The sequence below is a fragment of the Leucopleurus acutus genome (assembly GCF_964270905.1).
Source record: "Leucopleurus acutus genome assembly, chromosome: 2".
Taxonomy (NCBI): Eukaryota; Metazoa; Chordata; class Mammalia; order Artiodactyla; family Delphinidae; genus Leucopleurus; species Leucopleurus acutus.
Genome location: NC_139143.1, coordinates 14,387,921 through 14,408,992, shown reverse-complemented (window position 1 = coordinate 14,408,992; position 21,072 = coordinate 14,387,921).

The window sequence follows — 21,072 nt, the reverse complement described above, 5'->3', positions numbered from 1 at the left end:
TATATGTGGATATGTGATTATTATAAGTAGTGATGATCTTTACACAGGCTGAATAATGATGTGACTAATTGAAATATAGGTTTTATTTAAAAAATAAAGGCAAGGGCTTCCCTGGTGGCGCAGTGGTTGAGAGTCCGCCTGCCGATGCAGGGGACGCGGGTTCGTGCCCCGATCCGGGAAGATCCCACATGCCGCGGAGCGGCTGGGCCCGTGAGCCATGGACGCTGAGCCTGCGCATCCGGAGCCTGTGCTTTTTTGCCCGTGTACCGCAAAAAAAAGGCAAATATTGATGTTTTCCAGTTTTAGATACACTGATGTTTGTCTCTCCACAACCAGGCAGCCCAACTATGTAGAAATCCTCCTGGAATCAGGGATCTCGTTTATGCTATTAAGTATGCACCGCTACTATTCCCTACACACCAACGAGGAGAAAATATGCTATTCTCGCAAGTGAAGCAGCAGCTAGACACTCACATAGTCAGGAGAAAAGCTTTAGAAGCTAATAGCAGGGGAATATGGAGGGAACAGGGTATTATTTGGTACATTCTTTTAGAAACAGAAAATGGAGGAGGGGCTGGAAGCATGAAGGTTATGTACTTTACACACCTTTTCCTCAAAGCAGAACATACTACAGGGGATGAAAAGATGAAACTTGGCTCTTCACAGATGTGCCAATTTCAGCTGACAGGAGTAAAGGATTTTGTTGACTGATGCGCGGCTTAAAGAACACTTACTGGTTCTTGTGCTTTTCTGTAGAGAAGTTCTCTGGAACCTATTTTGAAATCTAGAAAACATTTTATGAGAAAAACAAGGAAAAATGTCAAGTTCTTCAGCAGTGTGGCTCCAGAGATACTGGTTTATAAATAATATTTCAGATGGAGTGTTTGTGAGGTTGAAAATAGATTATTATTAAGTTATCCTAATGGATAACAGGAGAAATTGGAACCGTTATAAATCAATATATTTAAAGACGATTCAGTTTTTTAGCTGACCTAAGCAAGGCAGTTGCAAACAGTTTCAGAGATACTCTTTCTACATGTTTCTTGGGGAGGGAGGTGAGTTCTGAGGGAAGATTTATCTTTAGCTGAAAAAGGATTCACTCTTGGCAGTGAACCAGCATCTTAAATCAAAGAAAACGAGATCGTGCTGGGGAAAAAGAGTTGTGTTCCCTAGAGGGCACTGCAACTTTATCTTCATTGTTTCATTGATTTCACCTTGAAAGACAGATAAAGAAAACATGTTACCAGTAGTCAACCTGGGGTGATGGAAATCTGGACATTTCTTGTAGTATTTTCTGTACTTTTCTATAGTTTCAAATTTTAAAAAACGATGTATAGTAGATCAAACCAGAATCATGATATAAGAATCTCTTATATTTTACATCTACACTGGGTGCATGTGTGAGTGTAAAAAAGAAAAAAAATGACAGAATTTGCAAATGAAAGCCATAAATAAGGACTTAATGTCCCATGTTTTATCATGTTTTCTACCACCTGAAATGATCACTACACATTCACAGGTTCTGTTTTTCCTGTGTGACCCTTATACTTAGTCGAGCCCTTGATGATGAAATGGAAGCAGAGCCAGTGAGTGTCCTTGGACCATGTCCTGTGTACTGTGTTGTGTGTGTCACTTGGGCTGAGACAGGTAGGCATATGGCCTGGTGGGTCCAAGTGGGGGTCTGGAGCCTGCCTGCCTGCCTGCCTTTGAAGCCTGTCTCGGCTCCCAGCTGGCTGTGTGTGTTGAGAAGGTTACTTCATGTTCTATACCTTAATTCCTCATCTGTACAGTGTGGAGTCAGCTCTTAAATTCTGAAGCTTAAATCACTGTTAAGAGGAAATGTGTTAATACACATTTAGTACAAAGGGAAAGGGGTCTGGCTCATAAGAAGCATTCAGTAAGTGTTCCTATTATCATTATGGAACAGAGACTCCTGTTCTCAAGGGGAGGCATCTAGCATCTCCTATGTTTCACAATCCTTTTTACGTAGAAATCATTTTACCTAGAAAAAACCCCGACATTCTTTAAATAAACTAAAATCTCAGGGGGAAAGCTCTCCTAGATCAGCTCCTTTGAGAGACTCTGAGAGCATCTCTGTTAAAAATGAAAATGGAAAAAAAAAATTTTTAAAAGAGCCCAAGATCATAAAGAAATTAATGACATTAAAGAGCATTAAGAAACATACTAATCTGATACATGCCAGAAAGTATTAGCATCATGGCTAGGAAAAGGACTAAGCTAATGGAATGAATATTAATTAAACTTTTTTTTTTTTTTTTCCTGCGGTACGCGGGCCTCTCACTGTTGTGGCCTCTCCCGTTGCGGAGCACAGGCTCCGGACGCGCAGGCTCAGCGGCCATGGCTCACGGGCCCAGCCGCTCCGCGGCATGTGGGATCTTCCTGGACCGGGGCACGAACCCGTGTTCCCTGCATCGGCAGGCAGACTCTCAACCACTGCGCGCCACCAGGGAAGCCCTAATTAAACATTTAAAAGAGCTTTCTACTCTTCAGAACAGGTGTCCATGTTTTTTATGTTGTTTGGAAGGAAGAAGGGAAGGGAAAAATGTATTTGCATGGAGAGGAAAGAAATAAAACATTTAAGCTGGTTTTGATTTAAGGGGGAAAACTGAAAAAAAAGTTCTTTAAATCAGCAGCCACTCCCGTCCCTCCACACAACACTCATGGTGGTGAAGCCCTCCCATTCCTCTTGGATGTGGCCTAGCCTGGTATAAATTACTGAACGAACACACCCCCCCCCCTTTTTTTTTTTTAACTTACACAGACAGTAGGGTCTTGAAATACAGTCTCACTCACTCCATTCATCAGGCTTCTAACGTCGTCTTGTGGACAGCAGACTCCAGTCCCTCGGAAAGGTTGAGAGAAGAGGAGGAATTAGAGGTGGGCACAGCGTGGAGGCACCACGTGCCTGGTGATGCCTGGGGGAAGCACATCCACTGTCAAAGGGGACACAGCCGCTTCTGGCCAGGATTCAGGCTAGATGTTCTAGAAACTGGGATTTTTATTTGACATCTTGTGATTTTATTTTATTATTAAAAAAGAAATTTATTGGGGTATAGTTGATTTACAATGTTGTGTTAGTTTCTGCTGTACAGCAAAGTGAATCAGTTATCCATATACATACATCCACTCCTTTTTAGATTATTTTCCCATATAGGTCATTGAAGAGTACTGAGTAGAGTTCCTTGTGCTATACAGTAGGTCCTTATTAGTAATCTATTTTATATATAGTAGTGTGTATACGTCAATCCCAAATGTTCTAGAAATTGGGATTTTTATTTGAAATCTCATGATTTTAAAGCCTTACTTAAAAGAATGAGTTAAACACCATTTTGCCTGATTTTTTGTTTTGTTTTTAAACAACTGCCCCAATATAACATGACTCCATGCCCTTGGTTTTCCAGTTATGACCTGGGACATCACAAGACTGTCCATACGTATCAGTTTGCAGACAAACTAGGTGGCTTGCTGTTTCCTAACTATGCCCAGTCCTGTCCTATATCTGATGCTTTTCTCATAATACCAAAGGTTTTCCTACATTCATTCTCTGATAGTCTAAATTCCAGCTTGCACAAATGCCAGGGTCGCCTGAAACTTGATGAAGTTACTCTCAATTGGTAGCAACGTTTCCACCTCTAAATCCTCAGCATTTAATCTATGTCTCCTAAGATATTCTATAAACTTCTACCTTGTGCTGTAGGAATTTGCAGATTGGCTTTAGGGTCATATTCTAGCCAATCTTGTATGAGCAAAAATAATGCTACATAGTGCATGCTACAAAGCTTTAACCACTCTTTTCTTTTTTGGTATATTTTCTTCTATTCTTCAAGAAAATATGGCAGAATAATTGATTAGGCTCTAAGGTGGTTAACCAAGTTAGCCCTGAACCAGCAGAGTGAGAAGATGCTGATTCAACCATCCCCATTCCTTTAACAGCATTAAGTATTTTCATTGTTGTTTAATCCTTGCTTTTTCGATAGGGAAAACAGTATGTTGATATTTTGAAATTTTTGAAAGAAAAAATGTCCTATTTATTCAGATTTAATCTATATCCAGGTAATAGGCTGAGGGCATATTTATAATAGATCATATGATAATAATAGAGTAACATCAAATATGTGTGTTTCAGTTGTTATCCTAAGGACTCTATAAAAGTTAATTCATTTAATTCTTAGGTCTGTGATATATAGACTATTATCATTGTAATATTACGGAAGATGAAACTGAGATACCAAAATGTTAGATAGCTTATCTGCAGTCACAGAGCTACTAAGAGGCACAGACAGGATGAAAACCCTCCCCTGACTTCAGTTTTGAACAGCATCTCCCAAAACAACACTTTCAAAATCTGTACTGTTTTTTGTGGATACAACTTTTCAAGCAGTGGCTTCTTAGCACATTTAGGACACAGGTAGGACTTTAAAAAGCTTAGAAGATCAGTGGCAGTTCCTCTCCAGCTTAGAAAGTTGAGTTTATTTAAAATTTCCTTCTAACAATTTTACCAGACAGACATCTGATATTTTTGCAGATTAATAAAATAATTTAAAAAATAAGTTGGGTTTGGAATTTTGAGGGTTTGAAGGTACCCTGGAACCATAGTCAGTGTGGTATTTCACTGATTTTCTCGTTCTCCCTTCACAGTAGATCTGAGCCCAAAAAACCTTCTGAGAAGAGAGTTCTAAGGATGAATTTTACCTGCAGTGAACAGTAGATGCAAAGTATGGGTGAAGAAGTAAACAGCTCAACAATATCTTAAAGCCAAGATGGTCGGCGGTTTCTGATACCATTTATTGGGAAATTATTTTGTTTGTATGTTCCTAAACTTGCTTGGAGACTTTCATATTTCTGGCTTTGTTTATTACTCCTTGGAGTAAAAATTATCCTGCTATTCTTTTTTTTTTTTTTTTTTTGGTACGCGGGCCTTTCACCGCTGTGGCCTCTCCCGTTGCGGAGCACAGGCTCCGGACGCGCAGGCTCAGCGGCCATGGCTCACGGGCCCAGCCGCTCCGCGGCATGTGGGATCCTCCCAGACTGGGGCACGAACTTGTGTCCTCTTCATCGGCAGGTGAACTCCCAACCACTGCGCCACCAGGGAAGCCCCTATCCTGCTATTCTTAACAGATTTGGAAAACACATTCTGTTGAATTATTAAATGCATTCGGTAAAAACAAGGGGAATACTGGGGAGACTGGAAGATCTCAGGAGGCTTCCTTATAATTCTTTTGCCCCACCCACCAACATGAAAGGAAAAAAGAAGCCTGGTAAGCTGACTCAGAAGAGCTATTGACAAGGCAACATCTGTCTTGGTAATAGTAAAACATTCCATATTTTACCTACTAACTTCTCTGATAAGTCATCTCTTCCCTCACAGCATCTTAAGTGTGTCATCTTTTATGACATGTGGGTCAGTCATACTCCTTTGTATTCTAGTGTTTCGTCTTTTATTACCATATGCTCCAGCAGTGCACCCCTCTCTCTACCCCACCCGGACATCTTCCCTGTCGATGTGTCTAGTGTGTGACAGTCTTTCCCTTTAACGTGTTCAGGGAGGGACATCTCTTTTCAGCATGTATTCAATTTGTGACACTTTTATGTCCTTGGGGCATCCCCATTGAAACTCTTTTTCCCCAGAACGGAGTACTTTTACTGTGAATGTTGTTTTTAAGTTTTGCTTGGCAAAACAAAAGTTCGCATGTTATTTTACGGTCATGAGATAGATCAGCGGCCTTTCATTTCCCTTTGGCACGCTGAATGTTGTGTTGGGTCGGTAGATACAAATTCCCCTTTGCATTTGGAGGGTGGTGCTGAAGAATATGGGTGGGGGAGATGGGGTATCTCCTTTTCACATTAGGTAGAGATTTAATGTTCCTTCCCAGGCGAAAGAAACTTTCCCTCATTGCCTTTTGAGTCTTGACTTCATTGTCATTCTCTGGAACGCTCCTGTTTACTACGCGTAATCTTGTGACAGAAAGGGAAAAAAGTGTGTGTCTGTGTGTGTTCAGTGAGGATTATAAGAAGGGGAGAAGGAGAAAAGACCTGGTTATGCCCACTATAGATAAACACGCTAATATGTGCTTTCATATGTTAATTCTCATTTCATTGATCCTCTGTGTAGCATAATAGATAAAAGCACAGACTCTGAAGCAGAAATGTTTTAGTGTCCCATTGTCACTTTTTACCAGCTGTATTATAATCCTGGGGACTTCTCTTAAGCTCTCCAGGATCCAATTTCTTTATTTGTAAGAATGTAAACATTCTCATTTGTGAAGAATGTTGTTGTGGAGTTTAAACAAGTTAAATTCAAACCAATCTACTCAATTTTGGTCCACTTAGCATAGTATCTGACATTTGCTCTGGAATCTTAAGCTATTATTGCTCCTTAAATGGGTGTGAAATAATAATTGCATCCACTTTTAAAGCTGAAATAGTTCAGTGGGAGAGTGTAAAGAATTTCTTGCTATTATCAATAAAACCCTATAAGTGACAGTGATGGAATCAGGATCAAAGTTTGTGTTTTAGTTAAGATATAAGTTTTAGGCACAACATTGTAAATCAACTATACTTCAATTAAAAAAAATTATAGGTTTGGCTGCTGTGAAATAGACCGGAAATAGTACGCTAGAAAATAACAGCCTTTTGATCTTCTATAAAAGTCTAAGCTGGTAGATTTCAGGCACCCACAATTCTTCTTACTTCTTTTTTTTTTTTTTTTTTTTTTTTTTTTTGCGGTACGCGGGCCTCTCACTGTTTTGGCCTCTCCCGTTGCGGAGCACAGGCTCCGGACGCGCAGGCTCAGCGGCCATGGCTCATGGGCCCAGCCGCTCCGCGGCATGTGAGATCTTCCTGGACCGGGGCACGAACCCGTGTCCCCTGCATCGGCAGGCGGACTCTCAACCACTGCGCTACCAGGGAAGTCCAATTCTTCTTACACTTGCTCCACCATTTTTGAGGTTTGTCCTTGTTTGCACAGTCCAAGAGGGCAAAGGTCAAGAGGGAGGGCTGCCCCTGCCTTAAAGACAGTAAGTTCTCAAGTTCAGGTTTGCATATTAGAATCACTGGGGGGAGTATTTACGAAATATTGATCCCCAGTCTCCTCCTCCTCAGAGATTCTGACTCAGTTGATCTGACATAAGGTTTCTGTTGCTTCTTTTTAATTTGTTTGTTTTTAGGCAGATGTTTTAACTGCTTCCTATTCACCCTATTAATGAGGGAGGGATTCTTGCTCTAGGGTTATGGGGAGGGTCAAACACAGACACCTGACCCTGCACAGGTGAGCCTGCCTGCAGTTCACAGGAGCTCAGAGCCTGGTGCAGGAGGATATGCACGGTGTGCAGGGCTGCATGGGGGTTGCACCTGGGAACTGAGTGAACAGCCAGGGGCTGTGGGAGACAGGCTTTGTAGACTCATGAGGATAGGGTGTCTCCTGGTTCCAGTGAGAAGATGTGGTTGCCTTATTTGAATGATTTCGTGGACCGGCAGGAACTGAAACCAGCTCCTTGGGGGTCAGCAGGAACTGTGCCTGGTCCTTCGAGGAGGGTCGTCTGGCTGTGGCACCCTCAGTGCAGGAGCAGAGGGGGAGGGGAACACACAGCAAGGCCAGCCCAGACCCTCCCAATCTGATAGATGTCAAAGCAGCGCAAAATATTGAGCCTTACCTTTAGGCCTTCCACCGTGACGGTCCAGGAGGGATTTTTCAGGTTTCCTCCATATGGTGACTCAGGCATTCAGACTCCATCTGTCCTGTGGCCCCTCCGTCCCCTACAGAGCAGGCACATCCATTTTCTAGAAGCCTTGAGCCAGAAGAATCAAACGTTGCTCCGTTCTCATGACCGCACCTACCAGCAGGGAGATTGGGGAAGACAGTCTTGACTTTGCAGTTTTCCCCAGTGGACCTCGATTACTGTTGAAGGGGGAGAGGGGTTTGAATCCACTATCCGCCATTACCTTAACATCTCACCTACAGTCTAGGGAAGTATTTATTAATTTTTTCTCTTAATATTACTCAGAGTTTGACCCTTTATCTGTTTGTGCTTTATTTTCAGTGTTTCTGTCTTCAGAATCCATAACCCTTGCTTGTTTTTTTCCACCCACGTGATGACCTGCTGATTTCCTTCCAGGTTCAGCTAACTGGACTTCCTTAAATCTTTCTAGGCTACTCCAGAAATTTTGCTCTAAATCCTTCTATACTACTCTTCTTTTGAATTATTTGGTAATAATGATCACAAGAAATTGTCATATTTCTAACATTGCTTTATTATACAAGTCATTTAATTCCTTTGTTAGTAACCCATTTTTCACATCCACTTTGACCACTCAATTAGGTCAAAAATGCCTAAAAGTTACACACAGTATCTTGGGCTTAGTTTTGTCTTCTCTGGCACTTAGGTTTTGGCCTTTTTACAGAGGAGGTGGGCAGGTTCATTTGACATACATATACAAATACGTATCCATGAACACTCACACCCATAACGAATAGATTTAACTGGTATATTTAATGTACGCAACTTGGGGGATATAATTAAAATGCAATGTTATTTTGGTCTCTCACTCTCCATTTAAATTGTATTCAGCAGGAAGATTTTTTCCCTGCCATTAAATAAAAACTGTGGCAGACCTCATGGCTTTTATGATCAATCCTAAATCATAGAAAAACTTAGTTCTTTATATTCACAGAACACTCTCAAATTTTAAAAAATAGAGTTGCTTATTCAATATATTAATCTTCTTTCATCTGCATTCAAGGATGTCATTTTTTTTCTTGTCTCCCACTAAGTGCTTACAAGAGGCTGGCCACCCACATGGGGAGAGGTGAAGGTCTAGTGTCTTTCTCTTCCTCTGGCTGCTGTGTTTTTGTCCATCATCATTGCTTCTCATTTCCCATCTCGGCTAAAGAAACCTGATTTTGAGAACTCTCACACTTAGGTAAGACTGTAGATCACTCTCTATAGGCATTAGTTATTTCCTATTTTACTCTATTAAATTTCATAATAATTTTCCCCTTCATACTCTTTTGTTACTGAATTTACTTATATTTTCATCTCCCCTACCTGCTCTCAGAACTCTCCTTTAAAAGTTTTACTCCTTTTCTCAGAAAAGCATTGAGTATCCTGAGTATAAAAAGTTTCTTTCCACCTTCCCAGTGGACAGTCTAGAAGAGTGATGTTTTCCTTCTCATTTTTATACGTCTGGTGTATCCGGTTTCCTCACACGTTTATCATTGGATTTCTCACATAGTGCCTAAAGATCAAAGCATTTCCTTTTATGCATCTGGTGTTCTCTTTGTTCTACATGCTATCAATATATACCTTGCCTTCTTTGAAACTGTTTTTTATCAACTGCCTGTGTTCTTGTTTTTGAATGAGGCTGGAACGTCTCTGCTCTGCTGCTCTGTCTAGTGTCCCTTCTTTCGTTGTAGGCGGCCGGCTCTTTCTTCCTGGCAATCCTTCCTTTGGCTCCCGAAGCAGCACCCTTCCCACCATGAGGCTCTTCTGTTGTATCCCCAGTACTAGTGTTACAGCCCCACAGGCAAATTCTTCCCTTTATCTTTCAGCCTGGGATCCTCTATTGAACTCTCTTCAAGCTCAGAAAAGTCTCTTCTCTTCTCAGTATATGAAACCATCACTCTTTCTTCCTCTCGTCCCAAGTTACATGTTTTTTTTCTCCCCCTTGCTCAACAGATGGATTACCATTTCTCTTCTCAGGCTGAATACAATTTATCATCGCTTCTAGTATTCATCAATTTCAGATTTCATATGACGTCTACGGTTTGGGACTCTTTCTTACAATTTGAGGCTGCTGCTGCTGTATGTACCCTCGTGTGGTGAAGAGTTTCAAAGCATCTCATGTCTTGGGCTGCCTTATAAAACTTCTTATTTTATTTGACACATCTGGCAGAATGCATTATACTCTCCCATTTACACAGCAATCACTTTGCTACTCTCCATTGGCGGTACATCACTGTTTCTTCTTCCCTAACACAGAGGTATATTTTACTGAAGGTAAATCTATATAGCTATCATTTTCTCACACAGTCTTCATGATTTTTGTGCATAACTTTTAGGTATTTTTTGCCTATACTTAAATGGATTACTGTTTTGACACAGTACTCCGATTTAATCGGTAATTATTGCATTTTGCTATTTTGATCTCAGGACACTAACTTCTATAATTTAATTTTTCTTTTAATGTCTGCTCTATTATTTTTCTTCCTTTGTATTTTTAGTGCATCCCTGTTTCCCCCAGATGATTTTTATCCAATTAATCTGTGCTGCACAGATGCAAAAAACAAATATTGTAAGCTGACTATACCTTACATTTTACAAAACGTTTGAGATTAGAAAACTATGTAAGAATAGTCTCCGCTCTCAAGAAAATCGCAATAAAGAAGGGAAGGCATATGCTTAAACAAATAATTAAATTCCAGTGTGATATGCACAGAGGCAAAAGCTTATAAACAGACAGGGAGACAATTATTGACACTGGAGAAATGAGGGAATGCTTCCCAGAGGCATTGAGACCCTGACTAGCACTGCTAAAGCAAATGGTAGGTCACTGGAGAGACAGAAGATGCATACATGTATATGTGTGGCCGAGTCGCTTTGTTGCGCACCTGAAACTGTTAACAACATTGTTAATCGGCTGTATTCCAATATAAAATAAAAAGTTAAAAAACCCTAAAACCTTAACAAGGCATGCTCCAGCAGAATGATGGTTTACATAAGCTAATAAACCCTGAGACAAATATTCCAAAAAAAAAAAAAGAAGAAGAAAGGGACTGCTGATGGATGGAATGGTCTGGGTACCGAGGTCTGTGCTGGCTGACAAGGAATTCGCTCTTGCTGGAGCATTAACTGGCAGGTGTGGGTGAGCTGTGAGAGGTGGGGATGGAAAGGCATATGGCTGGAGGAGGTCAAGAAATCTCTTGCCTATCATTCTGGGTAGGAGTGTAGACTTCATTCTATATGTGAGAAGAAGCCATTAAAGGCAGATAGGCGGGGGAGTGATTTTGGCAGATAGGATGAGATCTGATCACTGCGTAGGATGCCGGGAGGGCAGCAGTAGCAACGCAGAAGTCAGCCAGGTGAGTTATGAAACTGTTGCCTAGAAGAGAAACTTGGAGGGTCGGAGCAATAGTAGTGGCAGTGGTGATGGAAAGGAAAAGGCTTGTTCCTGACTGGCCATGAACCCAAGCAGAAGATAGTGTAGGACACAGGCAGATTTCTGGCTCCTGGAAGGAGCTACCAATCGAGGCAGGTGACCCTGGAGAAAGAGTGGCACGTCCTGAATGTCAGCCTTTTTCCTTCTTTGTACTGTACCTGCAGAGTTCTATTCTATCAGAAAGTCTGACCTCTTAAATTTCCTGCCTTCTCAGGCCATTCACTTTCTGTTTTGTAGCTCAACACAGTATTTTCTATTTAGGCAACACAGGCTCACACTCCACAGAGGCAGCTGGGGACAATTCTAGGGCAACAGTAAGTGATGGATCCTGGAATTGCAGTAGCTGTATTTCATGGCTACAGCTCATGAAATGACTTACATGTGTAGTCTCTCTATCCAAGGATTCACCCACAGAATCAAATTTTTGGTGACAGGTGGGGAGAGCATGACTTGTTATATTTGTACCCTCAAAGCGGACTCAATGCTATTTCATATTAAGCAATTGTGTTAACATTCTAGGGAAGTGATTGTGTCTGTGTTTCAGACATGCCTAAGTGTGCTCTCAGGGTGAGTGCTATGTCATCCCAGCAATATTCCATAAATTGCCATAATTGTGTGATGAAACTCGTACATGAATGCCTGACAGTCTTATATTTTTCCCATTCAAAATCCTTAAATATAATCTGAAAAAAAGTAGAATCTGGGTTACTGTGTTCAAGAAGCGACAAACGGCATTCATATTTATTTGGGATATACCATCTGTTCACTCTCATAGCTCATGTTTTTGTTTTTTTCCTCAGTAAATCCCATGGGTATTGTTTTTTTCTACCTAGACACTGGAAGTACTTTTAGTTATCTGTCAAAGTTCTGCAGAAGTTTTAAACCATCTGCTAGTGCTTTCCAGAGTTTTCTTCTTTCCTCTTTAGTATACTTTTTTTTTTTAATCATGTTTCCCATGGTTATATTTTTCATCTTTCCTTCTGTGGGCTTGAAACACTCAGCTGGAATGGAGTCCCTGTTACACACCCGTCACCAATGCACAACCTATGTCAGCTTCCCTTTGCTTTATAATTAGCATTTCCATTCTCGACATATTCCTCAAGGCTTCATTTGTATCCACGCTTCCCTAACGGTGTTTGCATCTGTCAGCGAGCACAAAATCCCTCATGTTCCCCTAGTGAGACTCAGGAATATTTACTTTTCCCTCAATGTTCCCGTGAGTACCGTCCTTGCTGGAAACACTTATCAGCTTCCCTCCTTCCCCCACCCTTGTGGACTCCAGATGCACCCTCCTCCCCCCCCGCCCCGTTATGTTTCATCTGTTCCCAGTGTGATCCAGATGCTGTGTATTTCCTTCCCAGGAAATGCGAGATCTTTATAAGCCGTCCCCCAAGAGCCATCTTTCCGCCTCTGTGCCCAAGCCTGTTGTATTTTCCCCCCATGCCAGAGGTGCACAGGGCTCCACTCCTTCCCAGTGCAGACGTGCCAGACCTCCACCTTCTGTTCTCTTAGCACTGCAGTTCTCCGCGCCCCTGGTACACCTTTTTACCTCACACAGTGCCCGGCTGGGTTATCTTTTCTCATCGCAAGCGTCTATTAATGTTTCTTGCATTAAGGATAGAGCAGGTCGCTTCTCTTGCTGTAGGAGGTTAGGGATATACGACTTGATTCGAACACATAGCCTGTGGATTTTACTCTTCGGTACTGCATGTGTTTCTTGTAATCTCTACCATCCCAGTAGGAACATGTAGTATCGTACTATTCTTTGGAAACTCTGAGGTCATTATTTGCCTTTTCATTTATATTCATTATTGCATGAAGTAAACACTTGTTCAGAGTAGGCTAAGAGCAAGGCCTAGTGCCAAATCCTGTGCTCATCAAAATGAAGAAGAACATAGTTAATGTGCTGACTGTTGTGTACAATATAATCTCATCCCTGAGCTTTTGGAGACATGGGTGAATTTCTCAGACAGTGGTTTTGTGTCTATCAGAACACATGAAACAGAGCTCTGTATGTCTATAATTTGCATAAATTATATGGCTATTACTCATAAACTAGTTATTCTGAATTTGTTCTTTTGAAGTGCCTCGATTTGGTGGAGCTGGGTTGTTTTCTGTCCCTTGTTCCACAGTGACCTGGCCCTTCAATTTCCTTAATTCAGTTTGCTCATCCATCAGTGTAACGGAGCAATGCTTTAGCGATGTCGGCTCTCCCCCATCTTCAGCATATTTAATTAGTTTTCTCAGAGTCTTGCTTAGAATTTTTCCTTAGATAATCAGAATTTGTACTTTTCGTTCTCCGTGGGGTGCCTTATGCATCATTGTTTCCATAAGATTTATAAAATGTAAACTGTGTTCATTAACTTTTCTGTCTTCTGTCAATATGCTTCAGTTCATGACAGTTCTACTGGGAGCATTGCAACTTTTCTCCCCTGTGCAGAAAATATTTCTAAACAGTTGTCATCATCTCCTTTAGTGCTATAGGGGGGATTGTTTTTCTTCTTAAATATTAAGTCTGTATGGAACCTTGTTCTTACATCAGCTTTTATCCGTTTGGTTGGTTTTCAGCTAAGTAAATCAACTACACAAATTAACCATATATTATTCTTAGGGCATGGAACCTTCAGTCTTTTTCTATTTGAAGACTAAACTGGTACATTGTTTATATTTTTAATATCCATCCATTCTCCAAGTATTTATAGAGCACATACGTGTTCCAAGCAGTCTTCTAGTCTAGATAATACAGAAGTGAGCAAAAATTCCTGCCTTCGTAAATCTTACATCTTAGTTAGGGAGACAGAAAATGACTGAATTACTAAGCAAAATCCAGTTTATAGTGTTGGGGAAAAAATCATAACAAGGAATAGTGATAAGAAATGTGTATGTGTATACTGGTGTGTGTGTGTGTAATTTTGATGTGTCCAGGAACATCTCAGTTGAGGGGTGGGGGGTGAGGAGGGGTAAGTCATGTTGACATCCAAACGAAGACTGTTCCAGGTGACAGGGACAGCATTTCACATGCCCCAGCCTGGGAGGATGACGTGCCGTGCTTGGGAAACCAGAGGAAGGTCGTGGAGTTGGAGTGTGGTTGGTGAGGAGGGGGAGGGGTAGGAGGTCAGTTTAGGGAGATGGTGAAACTTAGGTGGGATAAGGCCTTGCAAGGCGCCTGAAGTTTCATGAAGTGTGTATTGTGAGACCTTTCCCCAAGTGCACACTTTTTTTTTTTTAACATCTTTATTGGAGTATAGTTGCTTGACAATGGTGTGTTAGTTTCTGCTTTATAACAAAGTGAATCAGCTATACACATACACATATCCCCATATCCCCTCCCTCTTGCGTCTCCCTCCCACCATCCCTATGCCACCCCTCCAAGCGGTCACAAAGCACCGAGCTGATCTCCCTGTGCTATGCGGCTGCTTCCCACTAGCTATCTATTTTATGTTTGGTAGTGTATATATGTCCATGCCACTCTCGACTTTGTCCCAGCTTACCCTTCCCCCTCCCCGTATCCTCAAGTCCATTCTCTAGTAGGTCTGTGGCTTTATTCCCATCTTGCCCCTAGGTTCTTCATGACCATTTTTTGTTGTTGTTTTTCAGATTCCATATATATGTGTTAGCATACGGTATTTGTTTTTCTCTTTCTGACTTACTTCACTCTGTATGACACACTCTAGGTCCATCCACCTCTCTACAAATAACTCAGTTTCGTTTCTTTTTATGGCTGAGTAATATTCCATTGTATATATGTGCCACATCTTCTTCATTCATCTGTTGATGGACACTTAGGTTGCTTCCATGTCCTGGTTATTGTAAATAGAGCTGCAGTGAACATTGTGGTACGTGACTCTTTTTGAATTATGGTTTTCTCAGGGTATATGCCCAGCAGTGGGATTGCTGGGTCGTCTGGTAGTTCTATTTTTAGTTTTTCAAGGAACCTCCATACTCTTCTCCATACTGGCTGTATCAGTTTACATTCCCACCAACAGTGCAAGAGGGTTCCTTTTCTCCACACCCTCTCCAGCATTTATTGTTTGTAGATTTTTGGATGATGGCCATTCTGACTGGTGTGAGATGATATCTCATTGTAGTTTTGATTTGCATTTCTCTAATGGTTAATGATGTTGAGCATTCTTTCATGTGTTTGTTGGCAATCTGTATATCTTCTTTGAAGAAATGTCTATTTAAGTCTTCTGCCCATTTTTGGATTGGGTTGTTTGGTTTTTTGTTATTGAGCTGCATGAGCTGCTTATAAATTTTGGAGATTAATCCTTTGTCAGCTTTCATTTGAAAATATTTTCTCCCATTCTGAGGGTTGTCTTTTGGTCTTGTTTATGGTTTCCTTTGCTGTGCAAAAGCTTTGAAGTTTCATTAGGTCCCATTTGTTTGTTTTTAGTTTCATTTCTCTAGGAGGTGGGTCAAAAAGGATCTTGCTGCGATTTATGTCATAGAGTGTTCTGCCTATGTTTTCCTCTAAGAGTTTGATAGTTTCTGGCCTTACATTTAGGTCTTTAATCCATTTTGAGTTTATTTTTGTGTATGGTGTAAGGAAGTGTTCTAATTTCATTTTTTTACATGTAGCTGTCCAGTTTTCCCAGCACCACTTATTGAAGAGGCTGTCCTTTCTCCACTGTATATTCTTGCCTCCTTTATCAAAGATAAGGTGACTGTATGTGCGTGGGTTTATCTCTGGGCTTTCTATCCTGTTCCATTGATCTATATTTCTGTTTTTGTGCCAGTACCAAACTGTCTTGATTACTGTAGCTTTGTAGTATAGTCTGCAGTCTGGGAGCGTGATTCTTCCAGCTCTGTTTTTCTTTCTCAAGATTGCTTTGGCTATTTGGGGTCTTCTGTGTTTCCATACAAATTGTGAAATTTTTTGTTCTAGTTCTGTGAAAAATGCCAGTGGTAGTTTGATACGGATTGCATTGAATCTGTAGGTTGCTTTGGGTAGCATAGTCATTTTCACAATGTTGATTCTTCCAATCCAAGAACATGGTATATCTCTCCATCTATTTGTATCATCTTCAATTTCTTTCATCAGTGTCTTATAATTTTCTGCATATAGGTCTTTTGTCTCCTTAGGTAGGTTTCTTCCTAGATATTTTATTCTTTTTGTTGCAGTGGTAAATGGGAGTGTTTTCTTAATTTCACTTTCAGATTTTTCATCATTAGTGTACAGGAATGCAAGAGATTTCTGTGCATTTTGTATCCTGCTACTTTACCAAATTCACTGATTAGCTCTAGTAGTTTTCTGCTACCATCTTTAGGATTCTCTATGTATAGTAACATGTCATCTACACACAGTGACAGCTTTACTTCTTCTTTTCCGATTTGGACTCCTTTTATTTCTTTTTCTTTGACTGCTGTGGCTAAAACTTCCAAAACTATGTTGAATAATAGTGGTGAGAGTCTTGTTCCTGATCTTAATGGAAATGGTTTCAGTTTTTCACCATTGAGAACGGTGTTGGCTGTGGGTTTGTCATATATGGCCTTTATTATGTTGAGGTAAGTTCCCTCTATGCCTAAACTTTCTGGAGGGTTTATATCATAAATGGGTGTTGAATGTTGTCAAAAGCTTTCTCTGCATCTATTGAGATGATCATATGGTTTTTCTCCTTCAGTTTGTTAATATGGTGTATCACATTGACTGATTTGCGTATATTGAAGAATCCTTGCATTCTTGGGATAAACCCCACTTGATCATGCTGTATGATCCTTTTAATGTGCTGTTGGATTCTGTTTGCTAGTATTTGGTGGAGGATTTTCACATCTATGTTCATCAGTGATATTGGCCTGTAGTTTTCTTTCTTTGTGACATTTTTGTCTGGTTTTGATCTCAGGGTGATGGTGGCCTCATAGAATGAGTTTGGGAGTGTTCCTTCCTCTGCTATGTTTTGGAAGTGTTTGAGAAGTATAGGTGTTAGCTCTTCTCTAAATGTTTGATAGAATTTGCCTGTGAAGCCATCTGGTCCTGGGCTTTTGTTTGTTGGAAGATTTTTAATCACAGTTTCAAGTTCAGTGCTTGTGATGGGTCTGTTTATATTTTCTGTTTCTTCCTGGTTCAGCCTTGGAAGGTGGTACTTTTCTAAGAATGTGTCCATTTCTTCCAGGTTGTCCATTTTATTGGTGTATAGTTCCTGGTAGTAATCTCTCATTGTCCTTTGTATTTCTGCAGTGTCAGTTGTTATTCTCCTTTTTCATTTCTAATTCTATTGATTTGAGTCTTGTCCCTTTTTTTCTTGATGAGTCTGGCTAATGGTTTATCAATTTTGTTTTATCTTCTCAAAGAACCAGCTTTTAGCTTTATTGATCTTTGCTATTGTTTCCTTCATTGCTTTTTCATTTATTTCTAATCTGATCTTTTTGATTTCTTTCCTTCTGCTAACTTTGGAGTTTTCTTGTTCTTCTTTCTGTAATTGCTTTAGGTGTAAAGTTAGATTTGAGATGTTTCTTGTTTCTTCAGGTAAGATTGTCTTGCTATAAACTTCCATCTTAGAACTGCTTTTGATGCATGCCGTAGATTTTGGGTTGTCGTGTTTTCATTGTCAGTTGTTTCTAGGTATTTTTTGATTTCCTCTTTGCTTTCTAAAGTGATCTCTTGGTTATTAAGTAATGTATTGTTTAGCCTCCATGTGTGTGTATTTTTTTTTACAGACTTTTTCCTGTAATTGATATCTAGTCTCATAGCATTGTGGTAGAAAAAGACACTTGAAACGATTTCAATTTTCTTAAATTTACCAAGGCTTGATTTGTGACCCAAGATATGATCTATCCTGGAGAATGTTCCATGAGCACTTGAGAAGAAAGTGTATTCTATTGTTTTTGGATGGAATGTCCTATAAATATCAATTAAGTCCATCTTGTTTAATGTGTCATTTAAAGCTTGTGTTTACTTATTTCCATTTGGATGTTCTGTCTGTTGGTGAAAGTGGGGTGTTAAAGTCCCCTACAATGATTGTGTTACTGTCGATTTCCCCTTTTATGGCTGTTAGTATTTGCCTTATGTATTGAGGTGCTCCCATGTTGGGTGCATAAATATTTACAATTGTTATATCTTCTTCTTGGATTGATCCCCTGATCATTATGTAGTGTCCTTCTTTGTCTCTTGTAATAGTCTTTGTTTTAAAATCTATTTTGTCTGAAGGGGAATTGCTACTCCAGCTTTCTTTTGATTTCCATTTGCATGGAATATCATTTTTAATCCCCTCACTTTCAGTGTGTATGTGTTCCTAGGTCTGAAGTGGGTCTCTTGTAGACAGCATATATACGGGTCTTGTTTGTATCCATTCAGCCAGTCTAAGTCTTTTGGTTGGGAGCATTTAATCCATTTACATTTAAGGTAGTTATTGATATGTATGTTCCTCTTACCATTTTCTTGATTGTTTTGGGTTTGTTATAGTAGGTCTTTTCCTTCTCTTGTGTTTCCTGTCTAGAGGAGTTCTTTTAGCATTTGTTGTATATCTGATTTGGTGGTGCTGAATTCTCTTAGCTTTTGCTTGTCCGTAAAGGTTTTAGTTTCTCTGTCAAATCTGAATGAGATCCTTGCTGGGTAGACTAATCTTGGTTGTAGGTTTTCCCCCTTCATCACTTTAAATATGTCCTGCCACTCCCTTCTGGCTTGCAGAGTTTCTGCTGAAAGATCAGCTGTTAACCTTATGGGGATTCCTTTGAGTGTTATTTTGTTGTTTTTCCCTTGCTGCTTTTAATATTTTTTCTTTGTATTTAATTTTGATAGTTTGCTTAATATGTGTCTTGGTGTGTTTCTCCTTGGATTTATCCTGTATGGGACTCTGCTTCCTGGACTTGATTAACTATTTCCTTTCCCATGTTAGGGAAGTTTTCAACTATTATCTCTTCAAATATTTTCTCAGTCCCTTTCTTTTTCTCTTCTTCTGGGACCCCTATAATTCGAATGTTGGTGCATTTAATGTTGTCCCAGAGTTCTCTGAGACTGTCCTCAATTCTTTCAATTCTTTTTTCTTTATTCTGCTCTGCAGTAGTTATTTCCACTATTTTGTCTTCCAGGGCAGTTATCTGTTCCTCTGCCTCCGTTATTCTGCTGTTGCTTCCTTCTAGAGAATTTTTAGTTTCATTTATTTTGTTGTTCTTCATTGTTTGTTTGCTCTTTAGTTTTTCTAGGTCCTTGTTAAATGTTTCTTGTATTTTCTCCATTCTATTTCCAAGATTTCGGATCATCTTTACTATCATTATTCTGAATTCTTTTTCAGGTAGACTGCCTATTTCCTCTTCATTTGTTAGGTCTGGTGGGTTTTTATCTTGCTCCTTCATCTGCTGCGTGTTTCTCTGTCTTCTCATTTTGCTTAACTTACTGTGTTTGGGGTCTCCTTTTCGCAGGCTGCAGGTTTGTAGTTCCCATTGTTTTTTGTGTCTGCCCCCAGTGGCTAAGGTTGTTTCAGTGCATTGTGTAGGCTTCCTGGTGGAGGGGACCTAGTGTTTGTGTTCTGGTGGATGAGGTTGGATCTTGTCTTTCTGGGGTGCTGATCCACGTCTGGTGGTGTGTTTTGGGGTGTCTGTGGCCTTATTATGATTTTAGGCAGCCTCTCTGCTAATGCATGGAATTGTGTTCCTGTCTTGCTAGTTGTTTGCCATAGGGTGTCCAGCACTGTAGATTGCTGGTCATTGAGTGGATGTGGTTCTTGGTGTTGAGATGGAGATCTCTGGGAGATTTTTGACATTTCACATTATGTGGAGCTGGGAGGTCTCTTGTGGACCAGTGTCCTGAAGTTGTCTCTCCCACCTCAGAGGCACAGCACTGATGCCTGGCTGGAGCACCAAGAGCCTGTCATCCACATGGCTCAGAATAAAAGAGAGAAAAAAAATGAAAGAAAGAAGAAGATAAAATAAAATAAGATAAAGTTATTAAAATAAAAAATAAGTATTACAAAATTTTTAAAAAGTAATAAAAAAAGAAAGAATGAAGAGAGCAACCAAACCAAATAACAAATCCACCAATGATAACAAGTGCTAAAAACTATTAAAAAAAAAACAAAGAAAAAAAGAGAAAAAAACCGGAGAGACAGAACCCTAGGACAAATGGTAAAAGCAAAGCTCTACAGGCAAAATCACACACAGAAGGATACATATGCACCCTCAGAAAAAGAGAAAAAGGGGGAAAAATATATATATATATATCTCGTTGCTCCCAAAGTCCACCTCCTCAATTTGGGATAACTCGTTGTCTGTTCAGGTATTCCACAGATGCAGGTACATCAAGTCGATTGTGGAGATTTAATCAGCTGTTCCTGAGGCTGCTGGGAGAGATTTCCCTTTCTCTTCTGTGTTTGCACAGCTCCTGGGGTTCAGCTTTGGATTTGGACCCGCCTCTGCGTGTAGGTCCTCTGAGGGCGTCTGTTCTTCGCCCAGACAGGAGGGGGTTGAAGGAGCCACTGATTCGGGGGATCTGGCTCACTCAGGCCGGGGGGAGGGAGGGGCACGGAGTGCGGGGCGGGCCTGCGGCGGCAGAGGCCGGCATGACGTTGCACCAGCCTGAGGCGCATCGTGCTTTCTCCCGGGGAAGTTGTCCCTGGATCACGGGACCCTGGCAGTGGCGGGCTGCACAGGCTCCCAGCAGGGGAGGTGTGGATAGTGACCTGTGCTTGCACCCAGGCTTCTTGGTGGCGGCAGCAGCAGCCTTAGCGTCTCATGCTCGTCTCTGGGGTCTGCGCTGATAGCCACAGCTTGCACCCATCTCTGGAGCTCCTTTAAGCGGTGCTCTGAATCCCTTCTCCTCGTGCACCCCGAAACAATGTTTTATTGCCTCTCTGACAGCTGCAGCCTTTTTCCTGGACTCCCTCCCGACTAGCCATGGTGCACTAGCCCCCTTCAGGCTGTGTTCACGCAGCCAACCCCAGCCCTCTCCCTGCGATCCGACCTCCG